The following is a 14513-nucleotide window of genomic DNA, read 5'->3' as shown; positions in this document are numbered from 1 at the left end:
AATTAACATACTTGCCTATTTAAACAGGAAAAGTTAGGATGTCTAGTTTCACTTACTTACAATACTATGATGGCGACTGGAGTACTCGCCAAAACTCGGTAAGAGGCTTCTTAGAGTTTTGCCTTTTTTATTTTAACCGTACTATATGCAGATATGTTAATTGTAATTATGTCCGCTATCTCTTGAATATGTTTTTAGACTCCTGTCTTATATTATTGCTTTTAAGTAAAAGTATAACGACCTTAGAAGCAAAATAAATCCTAATTTGATAGCGGTGCTTGACTGCCCAAATATACGGGACTCTAACGCGTCCGGTCTACCATTACGGACTGGTATCTCCTGCAGCAGATTTCATATAACAGAAAAGCCTTAACCTAGATAGTACATTTATGAGGTGAGAAGATACTGAGGCCCTTTTGGGGTTTTAGATGTGATGCTATAAGCACTGACATAGATGGTATTATACAAATGGGATGTATAATTCGTCCTCTTGATCTTATTATTTTTATCGAAATCTGATGATGTTTTCCTTATTTTTTTTTCCGGATAATTCCCACATAATTCTGTATACGACACCCTGGGTTCAATCTGAGACTCAAGTTTAGGGCATTTTATATATTGATTACACACCGGTGAGTGTGACTAATGCATGTCATTGTGATTCTAGGTATTTTGATCCACTAACGCGCTGACTGGAATATAAGTATTATCGAGGTAATTTTTCAAGAAATCTTTAAACTATGTTTTAAACCTTATGCGTCGGCTAATTCCTTTGGGATCTAGTTTAACATAGGATGTTACCATGCCTTGAGAATCCCTTTACTTATCTTCCTGTAAGGGTGATGATAATGTTTCTATGAAGTCAACAATACCGTTACCTAATATGTTTAAGTGCGGTGACAAATAATATGCCGCAGATTCTTTGGTCCGACATATAAGCCTGACAGAATTGCGATCTTGCCCATCACTTCAGGATGTTTGCTCATCCCATCTTGTGCTTTTTCCTTTAGATATCTGCAAAACATGCACGCCTAATTTTCGAGGGATACAAGCTATATTTAGGTAAATTTAATTGCGTACTTTGCTCCTCTACTAGATGCTTACTCATAGTACCGATGACACACGTTGGCTTTATTCCGGAATGCACCATGTGACAATTAGGGTTGGTGATGATATCTGAATAGTGCTATCAGTTTGAGATATGTATACTTTGGGAGCTAACTATCTGTACGTTTTCGTACGGGGTCAGAATATGACTATAGTGGGGCTTAACATGGACAGGCCCTACAAATTTAAGCATCCTAAATCTCCTTTCTCCTTCTCCCATATAGACCCATATTGTACGGGACCACTTACAGGTTTTACCTGGGGTGTGGTGAATCGGTTTTCAGAAATTACGTTTGGTAAGTGACATTTCTGTGCTTTATGGAAATTCTCTTAGTTCCTTCTGCCTATGAAGGGATGTCTTTCAACTTATATAGTCGGGATATCACACTGGTTGAGTGTCTGCTCCAATCACAAATAACCACTCTGTGTAAGTTGCGTGTGTGCACTATGAATTGGATGAAGAGCACGATCTCTTCCGGGCGATAAGGCCATTTGAGACTTGAGGTCATGTTATGTCTCATTGTAAATATCACAAATTCCTTTGCGATTCTTAGCTTTCTTGCACCATCTTGAATTTCTTTTCCCGTCACTGGGTGGATGTTTCTGGTGGTTTTTATCTTTAGGTAGTTTCCATCTTTTTTGGATTGTGTCTATGACAGACATATCGAAAATTTAACAGATTTCTGTGTAAAGGATAATCACGTGTATACAAGCTAAATTGGACATTGTCTGAGTGTATGTATTTCTTATTGTTATTGTAGCCCTGAGGAAGTCATTGGGCGATTTAACCAAGACGAAACACGTGTTGGCTACAGGCTACATCTTGGCTATACCATCTACGCCAATCTGCTATCATGAACCCATGTGTAATATACCTATGGTTATGAACAGGGTGGGAAAACTTGAGAAATGAGAAAATAAAGAAGAATACTATTTGATAAGACTCTGGACTAACACTTTATTGGATTGATGCTCTGATGATATAATTTTGATCACTTACCTGTCTTTTGCTCGGGAACGGTATTCTGTTTTGTATTTATCTTCTGTGTACCTCCAGTAACAGAGGATTGTTGGAATGTAGGTGGCCGTTTCCTTTCTGTTCCCTTGAGCACTTTTTTGATATTCTTGACACCCTGACTAAAATATTGGTTTTGCGCAAGGTTTAACCTAGCCACTTTTGGATGTCACAGATGCATCACGTAGGGCCTGTACAAAACCATGAAGTAATGTGAAAGGCTGACAAAAGAGCAACACAAGAAATACTCAATTACCCTGACCATCCCCATTTCAGTCATTTTTAATGCGCTGAACCCAGAATATAGCAATACAGGAGAAGGAAAACCTCAGAGTAGAGGTGGACAAACTAAGATTCAAAAGAGTAGAGCAGAGCCAATGATTGTCTCTAGCTCTAAATCATTTAACAAACATATTAGAGTAGGATAAGGTCCATTCAAAATTCAAGAAAGTATTTCCTTAACACACAGAAGTGTTTCACCTTACATTCCAGGCCTCATCTTTACAATGAATGCTACTGAACTAAAAGGCAAGTCCATTATCATGTATACAGTAGTTGGTGGCTTGATTTGTGCTGTAGCTGGAGAAATATTATAGACTATTAAATCAAAAACACCAAGGTTTCTGTATAGTGCACATCTTGTACTCACGTGTTTGAAAGTGGTCTCGTTATAATGAAGAAAACGGAGGTGCGGTGAAATAAAATATTTTCACTGAATCATGCAATTTGGTTGAGCAGGGATCTTTTTACTCCAAAAATAAACTGGGATTAGCAAAGCCAAGCAGCCTGGTGCTAGCAGCTGCCTTTTGGATTTGGCAATTCAGTTTTGTTTTCTCTTTTTAGTTTTGCAAAATTATTTTTGGGGGTAAGCTGGTGTGCTCTCATCAATCTAAAAAAATGTAAACAACTGGTTAAAAGCAAAAATATTTTTAGGTCTGCAAATAACATTCATTGCTAATTCCTTTTTTTTTTTTTTTTTTCAAAAACCTTTATTCAGCAGATAGCGTCAACACACGGCTTAGTGCCTACAACCTCGTCGGGCCGGCAGCGTAACATGTTAGACAGAAGAGTATAGGCGTACACAGCGGTTTGCCAACAACCCTAAAGGGCCGGCCGCGTCACAGTATATATGTGTTTCGTTTCCTTGTTTTGTGCGAGGTCATTATAATGGAACACTATCACAGCGTACATTGTGCAGCAGAGGAGGGAGGAGCAAAGAAAAATAAATGGGTAGTCCGTCACCGACATCGCGAACATCAGGGTCCAATCAAGGAAGTGCAGCAATAGTTGCTCAAAAACGAGGCATCAAGGAATTACACGTCTAAAGGAATTACACGTCTAGAGGGACCACTCCGCTCACCATCCGTCCGTCCACCCCACTCTCTCTCTCATCCATACAGGGATTGCACGGGGGGGGGGAACACACCTATACTCCACAGTCAGCAGCCCGGCGGGCTTCTCCGCAGGCTAATGCGAGGGGGGGGGGGCCCTGCTCCGTGCAATCCACCCTACTCTGGTGCCCCATCAGGCGTATCAGGCGTTGCGGCCGCTAGGTAGCACCGCAACGGAGCCCATATGTCCGCGGGACGGGACGTTGTTGGCAACAGTTCAGAATATGTGCTAATCTGCTCTTGACAGTAGGCAAGGTCACGAATCCAGTCCTTGAACATCGGGGCTCTGCCCCTACCCCATCGACAAGCAACCCGTCTTTTAGCAATGAGGAAGGCAAGCGCGATAAATTTGCGGTACCCCGCACGTATGGGCTCTACATACCCCAGCAGAGCAAGGAGGGGGGAGGGCTCCACCACGGAGTCGACCATTTTGTAAAGTGCTTCACATACTTGACACCAGAAGCGGTGTACTGCTGCGCATTCCCACGCAAGGTGCAAAAAATCCGCCCCGGGGGCCCGGCATCTATCACATCGGTCATTATCCCGAAGCCGAAAGCGGCAAAGTCACGCCGGGGTACAATACAGTCTGTGGACATATTTGTAATGTATTATCCTAAATCTACTGCTAGCGGAGATGCGTTCCGTCTGCAACAAACAGAATTCCCACTGTTTATCCGTGAGCGGGGCAGGCAGCTCTTGGTCCCATTTAACACGAGCTGCCAATGAAGGCGCCGGCAGGGAGGAGTGCACCGAACGGTATATTTTAGAAACGAGTTTGGTGGGGACGTCGTCGCGCACGATGCGGTTCAACGGTTCCATGGGCGAAGGCTCCTGTGGAAAGTCAGGCACAAGCGCACTCATCCCTTGTCGAAGCCGGAGGTACAGGAAGACGTCGAGTGGAGAGGGCTGTATGCCTGCATACAGGTGGTCCATCGATCGAAAGGTGCCATTATGGAACAGCTCTCCCCATGTCGAGACGTGGATGTTGTGCAGTAATTTGTGGAAACCCGCTTCCTGCAGTAGGGGCATGCTAGGGTGATAAGCCAGGGGCAAGAGCGGCGCGTATAGGAAATCCAGTCCTACCTTAGCAGTCAAGTGAGTCCACGCGGACACCGTACTGAGCAAAGCCGAGGGCGTTTTATCTCTACTTGTCACCGGGATATACAATGCGCCCTCTATGGGGACCGGGTGCGCCAGCCAGTGTTCGGCCGCAAGTTGGGGCATATATCTGGGCTGTCTTATCCAGAAGAAAGCGAAATGCGCCTGAGCTGCATAATAGTACAGTTCAAAGTCGGGGATGCCAAAACCTCCCTGATTATACGGCTTTATTAGAGTCTCCCATCTCAGCCGAGGCGCCCTGCCACCCCATACGAGTCTAATAAGCTCAGTGCGCAATTGCCGGAAAAAGAAGGCGCCCGGATGAAAGGGAATATTCAGGAATAGATACAGCAATTGTGGCAGTATCACCATTTTGACCAAAGACGATCTGCCCGCCATAGAAAGAGGAAGGGAGTTCCAGCGCATCACATGCTCCGCAATGCGCATAATCGCCATAGCGTAATTAGCCCGCATGAGTTCCTCCCTGTTTTTTTCAACGCGTATGCCCAGGTATTTAAAGTCACCCTCACACCAGGCGAGGGGGAAATCCATTTCGAAACGCTCGGCAGAAGGCGTTAAGGGGAATAGACAAGACTTGCCCCAATTTATCTGGACCCCAGAAATCTCACCAAAACGGATAAACTCCCTGAGGATCGTATTGAGATTGACCACAGGGTCCCGTATGTAGAGAGTGATATCGTCTGCATACATAGATACCAATATCTGTCTCTGAAAGCATCGTAACCCCTTGTCTTTATGGTGTTGCCGCAATCTCGCAGCCAAAGGCTCCATAGCGAGGGCAAACAGCAAAGGCGATAGCGGGCATCCCTGCCTGGTGCCCCTGGATATGGGAAAAGGAGCAGATAGCCGACCATTCACCAACACCTTGGCTTTAGGGCCAGTGTATAGTAATTTAATCCAGGAAATGAATATACTGGGGAACCCCATACGCTCTAGCACTTGGAACGCATAATCCCATTCCAGGGAATCGAAGGCCTTCGTGGCATCAAGGAAGACTGCGGCCATAGGAAGGTCATCATGCACCGAGTTCAGAATGGAAAAGAACGTGCGCAGGTTATGGGACGTCGCCCGGCCGGGCACAAAACCAGCTTGGTCAGGCAAGATCAAGTTGGGGAGTAAGAGATTAATGCGAGTTGCTATGAGCTTAGCTAGTATTTTCACGTCACAGTTTAGCAGAGAGAGAGGTCGGTAAGAATCAACGTTATTAGCCGCTTTGCCTGGTTTAAGCAGGGACGTGATGAGGGCCATACGCATGGATGGGGGCAGGGAGCCGACCTCCAGAGCATCTTCATACACTTCTCTCAGGACAGGCGCCATAAAGTCGATATAGGTCTTATAAAATTCAATGGGTATCCCGTCAAGCCCTGCAGTCTTACCCGACCGCATGTGCATGATAGCTTCCCGCACCTCGTCCAGTTGGAAAGGGGTGCTAAGAAATTCCTGTTGCGTAGGGCTGAGCCAGCCAAGCGAGACATCCCCTAAGTATTCCTGCAAGTGGAGACCTCCGGCTCGGGTAGACGAGTAAAGCTGGCGGTAGTGCGCAACGAACCTATTAAGGATCTGTGTGGTGTCTCTGTACAACACGCCGTCCTCCCCCAAGAGCTCCACGATGGTATTAGAAGGCCGCATCAGACGCACTGTCGCCGCCAAAGCTTTACCCGGCCTCTCACCCTCGCCATAGCGGCGAGCGACCCAGTGCTTGCCTCTGAACTTCACCTCTCTAGCGCCTTCATCTGTGTACTCAGTAACCTTCTCGCGGATGCTCGCAAGCGTGGCATCATCAGGATTGGCCGCCAGCGACGTCTCGAGCGTCCCCAAGTCCGCATCCAAGAGGCGAAGGCGCGCCAGTATGCTCTTCAGTACACCCGACCCTTTGGCAATGCACATGCCCCGTAGCGTTACCTTAAATGCATCCCAGATGGTTGCGACGTCTTTCACCGAATCTTTATTGCGACGGAAAAAGTCCAGACATTCTTCGCGCAGCTCTTCCTGAAATAATTCGTCCAACAGCATCGTGGGCTGTAGACGCCAGGCCGTCCTCGGAGGGCCAAGGTCAGGAGCTCGCAGGGTGACTCTGACCGGCGAGTGGTCAGAGAAGGTGCGGGGGAGGTGAGCCGCCCGGAGGAGTGCTGCAAGAAAACGAGGGGCCAAGAGGATATAGTCGAGCCGCGCCCACGATTTCGCCTGAGCCGTGGTGTGCGTACCCTCCTGTGAAGTAGCGTGGAGGTGCCGCCACGCATCAATCAAATGGTGTTCTGCAAGTATCCCCAGCAGCGCTCTGCGGGATTTGGTGAAGTGATGGGGAGCAGGGTGGGACCTATCCATCTGCGGATCAAGAGTGGTGTTGAAATCCCCTCCCCATATGAGGTGCTGCGGGCCGGCACCTATTATGGATGCCTCAAGATCTATGAAAAATTTCGGATCATCTACATTGGGGCCATAACAGCAGACTAGGGTCACCGCCAGCTGGCCAAGCCTGCCCCACATCAGACTATATCTGCCCTGGGTGTCACTCTTACAGCCAGCCAGAACGAAGGGGGGTCCCTTTTTTCACTAATATCGCTACGCCTCGTGAGTAGGAGGAGTAGGAGGAGAACGCTGCGTACTTAGCCCATCGACAGGCGAAAGTCGGAGCAGTCTGGGTGCCAAATTGAGTCTCCTGTAGGAACGCTATGTGTACGGTATGGCGGTCTAGGTAGGAGAGAATCTGTCTACGTTTCCTCGGGTCCCCCAAGCCTCTAACGTTCCAAGTCAGTATGTTCAGGTCAGTGTCTCCCATCCGAAGTTGGGTGAGAAGAAGGAACAAGGCGCAGTGGCCAAGGAGCCATTGCCGGACATCTACCCAAGGGACACATGTCAATCTCACACATCTCACATCACCGCTAGCAGCGTAGTATGCCTCATGCCGCACAAATGCACCTATACGCCGTCCTCGGAGATAATAGCACAACCATTCCGTGAATAGCAACATCCTGACATCATCTGCGCTCCAAAACGTACCAACATAACAAAAAAGAACCACACCCCCACCCCTCCCAACCCGCGGCCCAACCTTGGATCTGTAACCTGTTGCAATTATGGTCTCAGCTATCGACATGTACGTAGATAGCACATAGTATAAGAATAGGGAAGAAGCGATAAAAGGAGAGGAGCCGCTATATATCCAAGCAGGTACATACCCTGTAACCCCCTCCCCCACCCACTGAAGCAGCCCCAACTTGCCAGAAAGTACATCCCACCCCCCTCCCCAAATTACCACTACACAGCTCAACAGGAGCAACATAGTCAATTCGTCCATAGGGGAACACCCTTCGGGGGACATCCAGAGGACACGCGTAGCCACCCTTTGCGCCAAGCTCCCCAGCACAGCCAGAGGAACGGGGGAGGGTGGTGCCTGGAATATCTTACCGACCGACAGCCATCAGCCAACCAGGACAGCGCAATGCCGCCTCGAAGACAACATCCAAGCGGGCATGTGTGAAGGACTTCCATAAAAGCGTCCTACAGTCCTTCCCTGGGCCCTGCTGCGAGCACCAGAAGTCAGAGGGAAGGTAGTCACTGTTCGTCATCTTGCTCAGTACCATCCTCTCCACGCTGCCCATTACGTGCATGTTTCAGGGATCTCAGAAAATCATCCACTTGCTGCGAGCTTGTAAAGAAATGTTGCTTCGCCTGATGGGTGATTCTCAGCTTCGCTGGATAGAGCAACGCATAGTCAATTTGAAGGGCCCTAAGTTTCTTCTTCACATCTATGAACTTGCGCCGCTGTTCCTGGACGACAGGAGTGAAATCCGGATAGAGGGTGAAGTTGACACCATCATAGGTGAGTTGCTGATTATGGCGCGCAGCCCGCAGCGCCGCGTCTCGCTCTATAATTCAGTAGCCTCGCAATGATGGGCCGAGGTGGAGCCCCTGGTTTGGGACGCGGCCCAAGCGAACGATGCGCTCTCTCAACTATGAATTGCTTGGAGAGTGCCTCAGAGCCGACGGAGGCCAGGAGTATTTTCTCCACATAGTCTTCCATGCGCCCTGTGTTGGTGGACTCCGGAACCCCCACCACGCGAATGTTATTACGTCGGCTGCGAGCCTCCAACTCCTCGTTTTTAGCTGCGATAACTCTCAACACATTATCCATTCTCGAGAGTTGCGAAGTATGTGAAGCAGTGACGTCATCATTGTCGGAGATCCGTCTTTCAGCCTCGGCGATACGTTCTTCATGAACGTCCAGCTTCTGCGCAAAAGCATCCATGCGGGAAGAGATGCGATCTACTTTGCCGACCACAGTAGCGAAGCCCTGTCTCATCTCTTGCATCAGCTGCTGTATGTCCGGCGGCGGCGAGCCTGGCCCAGCGGCAGTCGCCGGGGGGGTCGGCCGGGCCCCCAGAGTCAGGAGTGCCCCGCAGTCCCTTCTTGGCCGCCGGGCCTCGAATGAGAGCTTCGGTTGTCTGCTGTCCTGTTTCCCCATTACTGGTCCTCCGGGGAGGGGCGATGTAGAGCCAAGGGGGGGGGGGCGCGGAGCACACCGGTCGGTCACAGTCCGCCAGCAGGCACCTCTCGATACGCAGCCGACTGTTGCACAGCTACAGGGCCCAGCCAGATCACCAAGGCAACGACCGGCAGGGAGATGTCACCTCAAGGCCACCGACACGGACAGCCGCCGTCCCCAACTCACAGCAGCAGCGGGAGAGCGGTCGCCGCCGCAGTCCGCAACCAAAGTCACTACGTCGCTGTATATGCAAGGGACAGACACAGGTATTTGGATGCCCCACACGCCAGGAACCTCCCGGTAGTGTCGCCAAGGGCTCGCCGGTCAGCCGTTTCACGCACTCGGCCGCCGTAACACGGCCCAGAGGAAGGCCCAGGGAGGCAGATGACCTCAATAGTACGCCACAGGGACCAGAGCTCCACCAGTAGCCCCCAATCCAGTACTCACATGTCAGCAAGCGATTGCCATCCGTTCCAGGGGGGCACTCAGATTCGCCGAAGCTGCCACTCCGCACCTCACCGTCACAAGGCTCCACGCACGGAGATGCGCAGAGGGCCTGGGAGACGCCCGTACAGCAGTGATCCGTATCCTCCTTCGGCGGGGCCCAGATGCTCCCACTCCCCTCCGGGCCGTCTGAGGTGGGGGGGGGGGGAGACCAGACAGCATGCTCCCGGTTGACACGGGGACACCTCAAGTCGAGGGGGGGGGAGCGCTCCAGCCGCCTGCAGCACTCGGCAGGAGCTCCGGACCCCGTAGGACCCAGGAACAAGGGGGGGGGCCCCAGCCACATGACACCCACTCCGGCGTCGCAGCGATCCCCAGGCAGCAAAGTCGATCCGCTCTCTGGAGGCAGAGGGGGCGTGTACTGAAGGATCACACCGCGGGGCCCACCTTCCTCGTGGCGCGCCACGGACTCGCGTAGACCAGCCGCCCAGCCGCGGCCGCGCTCAGCTAGCGCACGGGTCGCGGTCTCGCTCTAGCTGCCTCTATCCTCGCCGCAATAGGCTCCACGGCCCCCAGATTCAGACCGGAGCTGCAGGGGGCTAGCAGGAATACAGCCCAACGGTTATTGTCGGTCCGTCAGTCGGAAACAACAGGATAGATGTAGGATTCCTGATCCAGGCTGCAGGAGCCTCACAGGAGTGCAGCCATTCTGCTTGCGCGCCCTCTAGCGCCCCTTCATTGCTAATTCCTGTCTCTGAAAAGAACTACTTTTTGTGCGGCTGTACTCCTTCTGAAAAGGCATCATGTTGTAACTTACAGTGAAGACAGCCAATGGCTGAAGAGAACTGACTCATTGCAGCATGATACATGCTGGAATGGGTGGAAGAAAAATGTGAATGACACAACAACAGACTAATGGAAGACGACTGACTGAAAAAAACTCTATAACTATGTAACACACATAACTTTCGTAAAATCAAAAAGGCTTAGATAATCCAAAAGCCAATTGTTCTGCAGTTTGCTGCTAGCCTCTTTGGTAATGCTTTAAAAAAATATATTTTAATTTTTTTGCTTCCTCATACAAAGGTCCGTTCTGAACCTGAATGGCTTGTTGGTTGGGGGGCATAGAGGAGATAGAGAGAGCACGACAGAGTATATGGCCTGAAAGCGTGTGTATGATTAGCCAGACAGTAGGAGAAGGTGAGTGAGAGAACGTTTGTCAGTGTCTATATATTCAATGGAATTATAGAATTTGCACATTGTGTGCTGTACAAAAGCTGAACAACAACACCCAGGGCCACTAGAATTATGCAGTGGGGGAAAGCACCACATTATTTGGCAGGGTTTATTAAATTATGTAGCAAGAATAGTCAAATTATGTGGCACACTACAGCACATTTGTTCTAGTGTTGCTTCATTATATTATAATTTGTTTTACACATGGTAATCCTGCCTTGGCAATGATTTCACCTCATTAGTACCAGTTTACCAACCAAGTACAGAAATAAGCGGGTGAAAGATGACCGGCTAATCTTTGTGAAGGGCCTTCAGTGTACGCAAACATATGTCACAACGTTTTTAGTAACTTTTGATTTGTTCAAGCTGGAAACAATTTTTTGGGTTAAAATCTGCCGGTTATATGTATTATGTAGCACATTAATAATTATGCAGCAAAAAAACTGTGGCCACAGAATCGCATGATATTAGTGGCCTTGGCAATACCATATACTTGTGATGCTGCATGCCATGTGTTTGTTCAAGTCCATCCTGCACAGGTTTAGCCTAGTGATTCATGTGTTACCTAAGAGTGTGTTAAAAGAAGAGAAGGAAGCCCACATATGTAGAGCAGTAGAAATCTATGCTAGGAGTCTTACAGGACAGCCGCATATTTCATAGCTCCTGTGTAAAATTAGAGTGCCCGACAGGGATGGTGATGGACCAGAAGTGATATCAACAACTTGGTTGTCTATGCCACCCTTCCTCCACATTTACTTGGCAAACTTTATGGGCTATTAAACAAACACAAAATATTTTCTGTACAGTGCACTTTCTGAATGGAAGCATTTAGAAATGCTTTCATATATGATAAAGAACAATCAGGATACTCAGTGAAAAAATGTTGAGCATTATCTCACATCCATTTAATTTTTTATAGATCTACTCAGAGACGTTTTAAGTCATGGGCAAAGTGGGCTCTGGCCAGGACCCCAGCTTTTTAGGGGGCCCCCTGAGAGAGCCAGCTCGATTCTGGAGAGTCTTGCCCTAGTGACCCTGAATAATTCTTACACAGATTGTAATAGACTCTCACACATCACCCCTATTCGAAATAAGTGATAGGAAAACGGTATTCGAAATAGACATTTTGCAGAGAAATGTTGCGTTTATGTTTCATTCTTTCAGATCAAATCAGGACCTCACATAGTCATATGTCACAGAGATTATTTGCAGTACTATTAGTGAACTGCTGCTGTGTTACAATATTAAAAACACACCTCACTATCCCTGAATATTAGATGGAAACACACTTAGAATATGGACAAGTGAGTCTGTCCACTGTCAGTGATCTGGCCAAAGAGGGCATGAAAGAGCTGAAAATAGATCATAAATTCAAAGTTGTTCCGAACAGGGGCCCCCAAAATACATTAGGCCCAGGGCCCCAAGAATCCTTATGATGTCCCTGCTGGCACCCTCTAAGACAGAAAGGCGACATGTAGTGCTGTAGAAAAAAATTGATTACTGCTGACTTGGATACTGAACAGACATTAATAAGCAATTTGTGTGCTTGCTGATGTTAGTTATGAGAGGTGTTATTTCAATCTCCACCATACTATGCTGTCTTTGTCTTAGCATCAAGAGTTACCACAGGGCAAGTAGAGCACCATGTCATTTAGATACTGAAGCATGTCTCTTTAGAAGGTGCTTTGCACTATCCCTTACTCTAGGACATCCTTATATGTTTTATTACTTTGTCTTGTGGCTGCTTCAAATATCTCTGGGATGTATTATATATTACTCTATTTATCATGTTAAAGCTACCCGTTACCCATCTTGTTCAAAGTATCCCCATGAAACCAGGTCAACTATTTCCAGTAGTTTAGTGGAGGTTCCTGTTCTTTGAGTGATAGTCTGAAGCCTCCATCAGTTTGTGGATCCTATCAAAGTATCTAAGGTCAGTTCTCTTGGCGCTCGAATGTGTTAGCAGCAGCTGTCTCTTTAATCCTAAACTTTAACACTACAAGTCCAATGTAGCTCTTTTAATTTGTGGTGCTTTGGTAAAGTCAGACTTGCATAGTTGCTATCTGTGCATGCTTCTGTTAGAACTCAGGCTCCTGCAGCAGGCGCAGAATGCGCCCCTGCCGATTCAAGCAGGGAGCACACATCACCTACTCACGGGTTGGTCCATTGCATACATGTCATTAGCCTGTTCCCGGCCCAATGTTAGATCCACATTCATAGCATTCAGTAGGCCTTTCAAAGTAAAGCAGGTCTTAATTCCTGCAATAAACATTTGGTTTCGCAACTCAATTTTCACTTGCAGCAAGCTTTAGTCTAATAAAATGGAAAACTATTTTAAAGAAATTACATTAAATGTGGTTTTGTGCTACATGATGTTACATTGGGGATTTTCAACAGTAACTGTCAACACCCACCTAAACTGGAGCAGGCTTTTTTAATGGTCATTTTGAAATTGACAGAGAAGTTTGGGAAGAAACTAACTATACCCTACTAATTATTCACCCACACTCAGTTCTGTGATCTGCATGTTACACATCTTTGTAGCAGGCACATTAACCCTTTGCTCTACTTTAGAGTGAGTTGAAACTGACACTAGACAAAAACCCTGCTCTCTCCAGCAGGAACATTAACCACCAGCGTTACCTTGACACTTTTATTGTTGCATGACACTGCTGGACACCAAAGGAAATCTGTAGCACCTGCTATTAAACCAAAAGTTATTTTGAACACAGCACCCCCCACCCCACAAGGTCAGTGCCAGGTATGACTATACCAAGTGCTAAAGCAACCCAGCAATGCCATAAAAAATCAGAGATGTCCATCATATGTTATCAATTGAAACAAAACAAAAAAAAAACCAGTACAAACATTTCAATATTTACCCGCCTCAATGTCCGATCCTAAAACACTGCAGTTTCATTATTTTATCATAGCAACCTCGTCCAAGGGCCATTCCACACCTGAATGTTTACGGGCGGGGAGGCGGTCACGGGGGAGAGAGAAAACATGGCATGCACTATGGGGACCGGCATATTTACAGAGGCTTAACAGCTGTACTTTGATAAAAACAAGAAATTATTGTTTCTTGTAACATGTGTGCTCATGCTACAAACCGAGCAGACACTCAAATGTAAATAAACATTTCTGGTGAATGTGTGCAGGCCCTCCACCCCTCCGAAAGCAGTAAGTATAACTGCCGCTTGCCAAGACTCTATGGCATTCCACAGGACCTAACCTGAAAATGCAAAACTGCTGCTCCCCCTGCGTTGTAGATGCACACTGCACCTCACCACCAAGAAAAAGACCGTACTTTTCACAGCGCTCCCATTTAAAAAGACTGTGACTGTTGAACGGTCTAGATCTCTTGTGAAGCAGAGAGACTGTGTGCTTGCTTGGGAAAGGCAGTGCACGCGCGCGAATGCGCTCAGGTTACAGGTAACAAAGATAGCCACCCCAGTTAAATCGCTTGTGATGCATAGTGTCATATTTAGTCGCCTGGTCTATTGTAATGCCTTGTTACTGGGGGCTCCTGACTACTTGCTCAACAGACTGTACAGAGGATTGGTGCCTGCAGCAAAACGTGCCCTAAAGAGACCATGTAGATCCTCAACATTAAATGCTTTGAAAGAATTGCATTGGCTTCCTTTGAAGCAGAGGATTGTATTCAAAGCCATGTGTACTGTCTTTAGGGCACTACAAAGACTACCCCTCCGCT

The 14513-nt window shown here is 47.8% G+C and overlaps 1 long non-coding RNA gene across 3 annotated transcripts in view; it reads left to right on the top strand.

Moving 5' to 3' along the window:
• Window positions 1–2042, top strand: part of LOC146861784 (uncharacterized) — a 3718-nt gene extending 1676 nt beyond the window's left edge. For all 3 annotated transcript variants that reach the window (XR_014978327.1, XR_014978328.1, XR_014978329.1), the window contains exons 3-6: window positions 668–714; window positions 1011–1062; window positions 1332–1403; window positions 1869–2042. This is a non-coding gene — a long non-coding RNA (uncharacterized LOC146861784). The remainder of the gene's footprint in view (window positions 1–667; window positions 715–1010; window positions 1063–1331; window positions 1404–1868) is intronic.
• Window positions 2043–14513: the final 12471 nt, after the last annotated feature.

The sequence above is a fragment of the Triturus cristatus genome, chromosome 2_2, assembly GCF_964204655.1.
Source record: "Triturus cristatus chromosome 2_2, aTriCri1.1, whole genome shotgun sequence".
In the NCBI taxonomy this organism is placed as follows: Eukaryota; Metazoa; Chordata; class Amphibia; order Caudata; family Salamandridae; genus Triturus; species Triturus cristatus.
The sequence above is the reverse complement of the archived record's forward strand: the minus strand, read 5'-3'. Positions and strand labels throughout refer to the sequence as shown.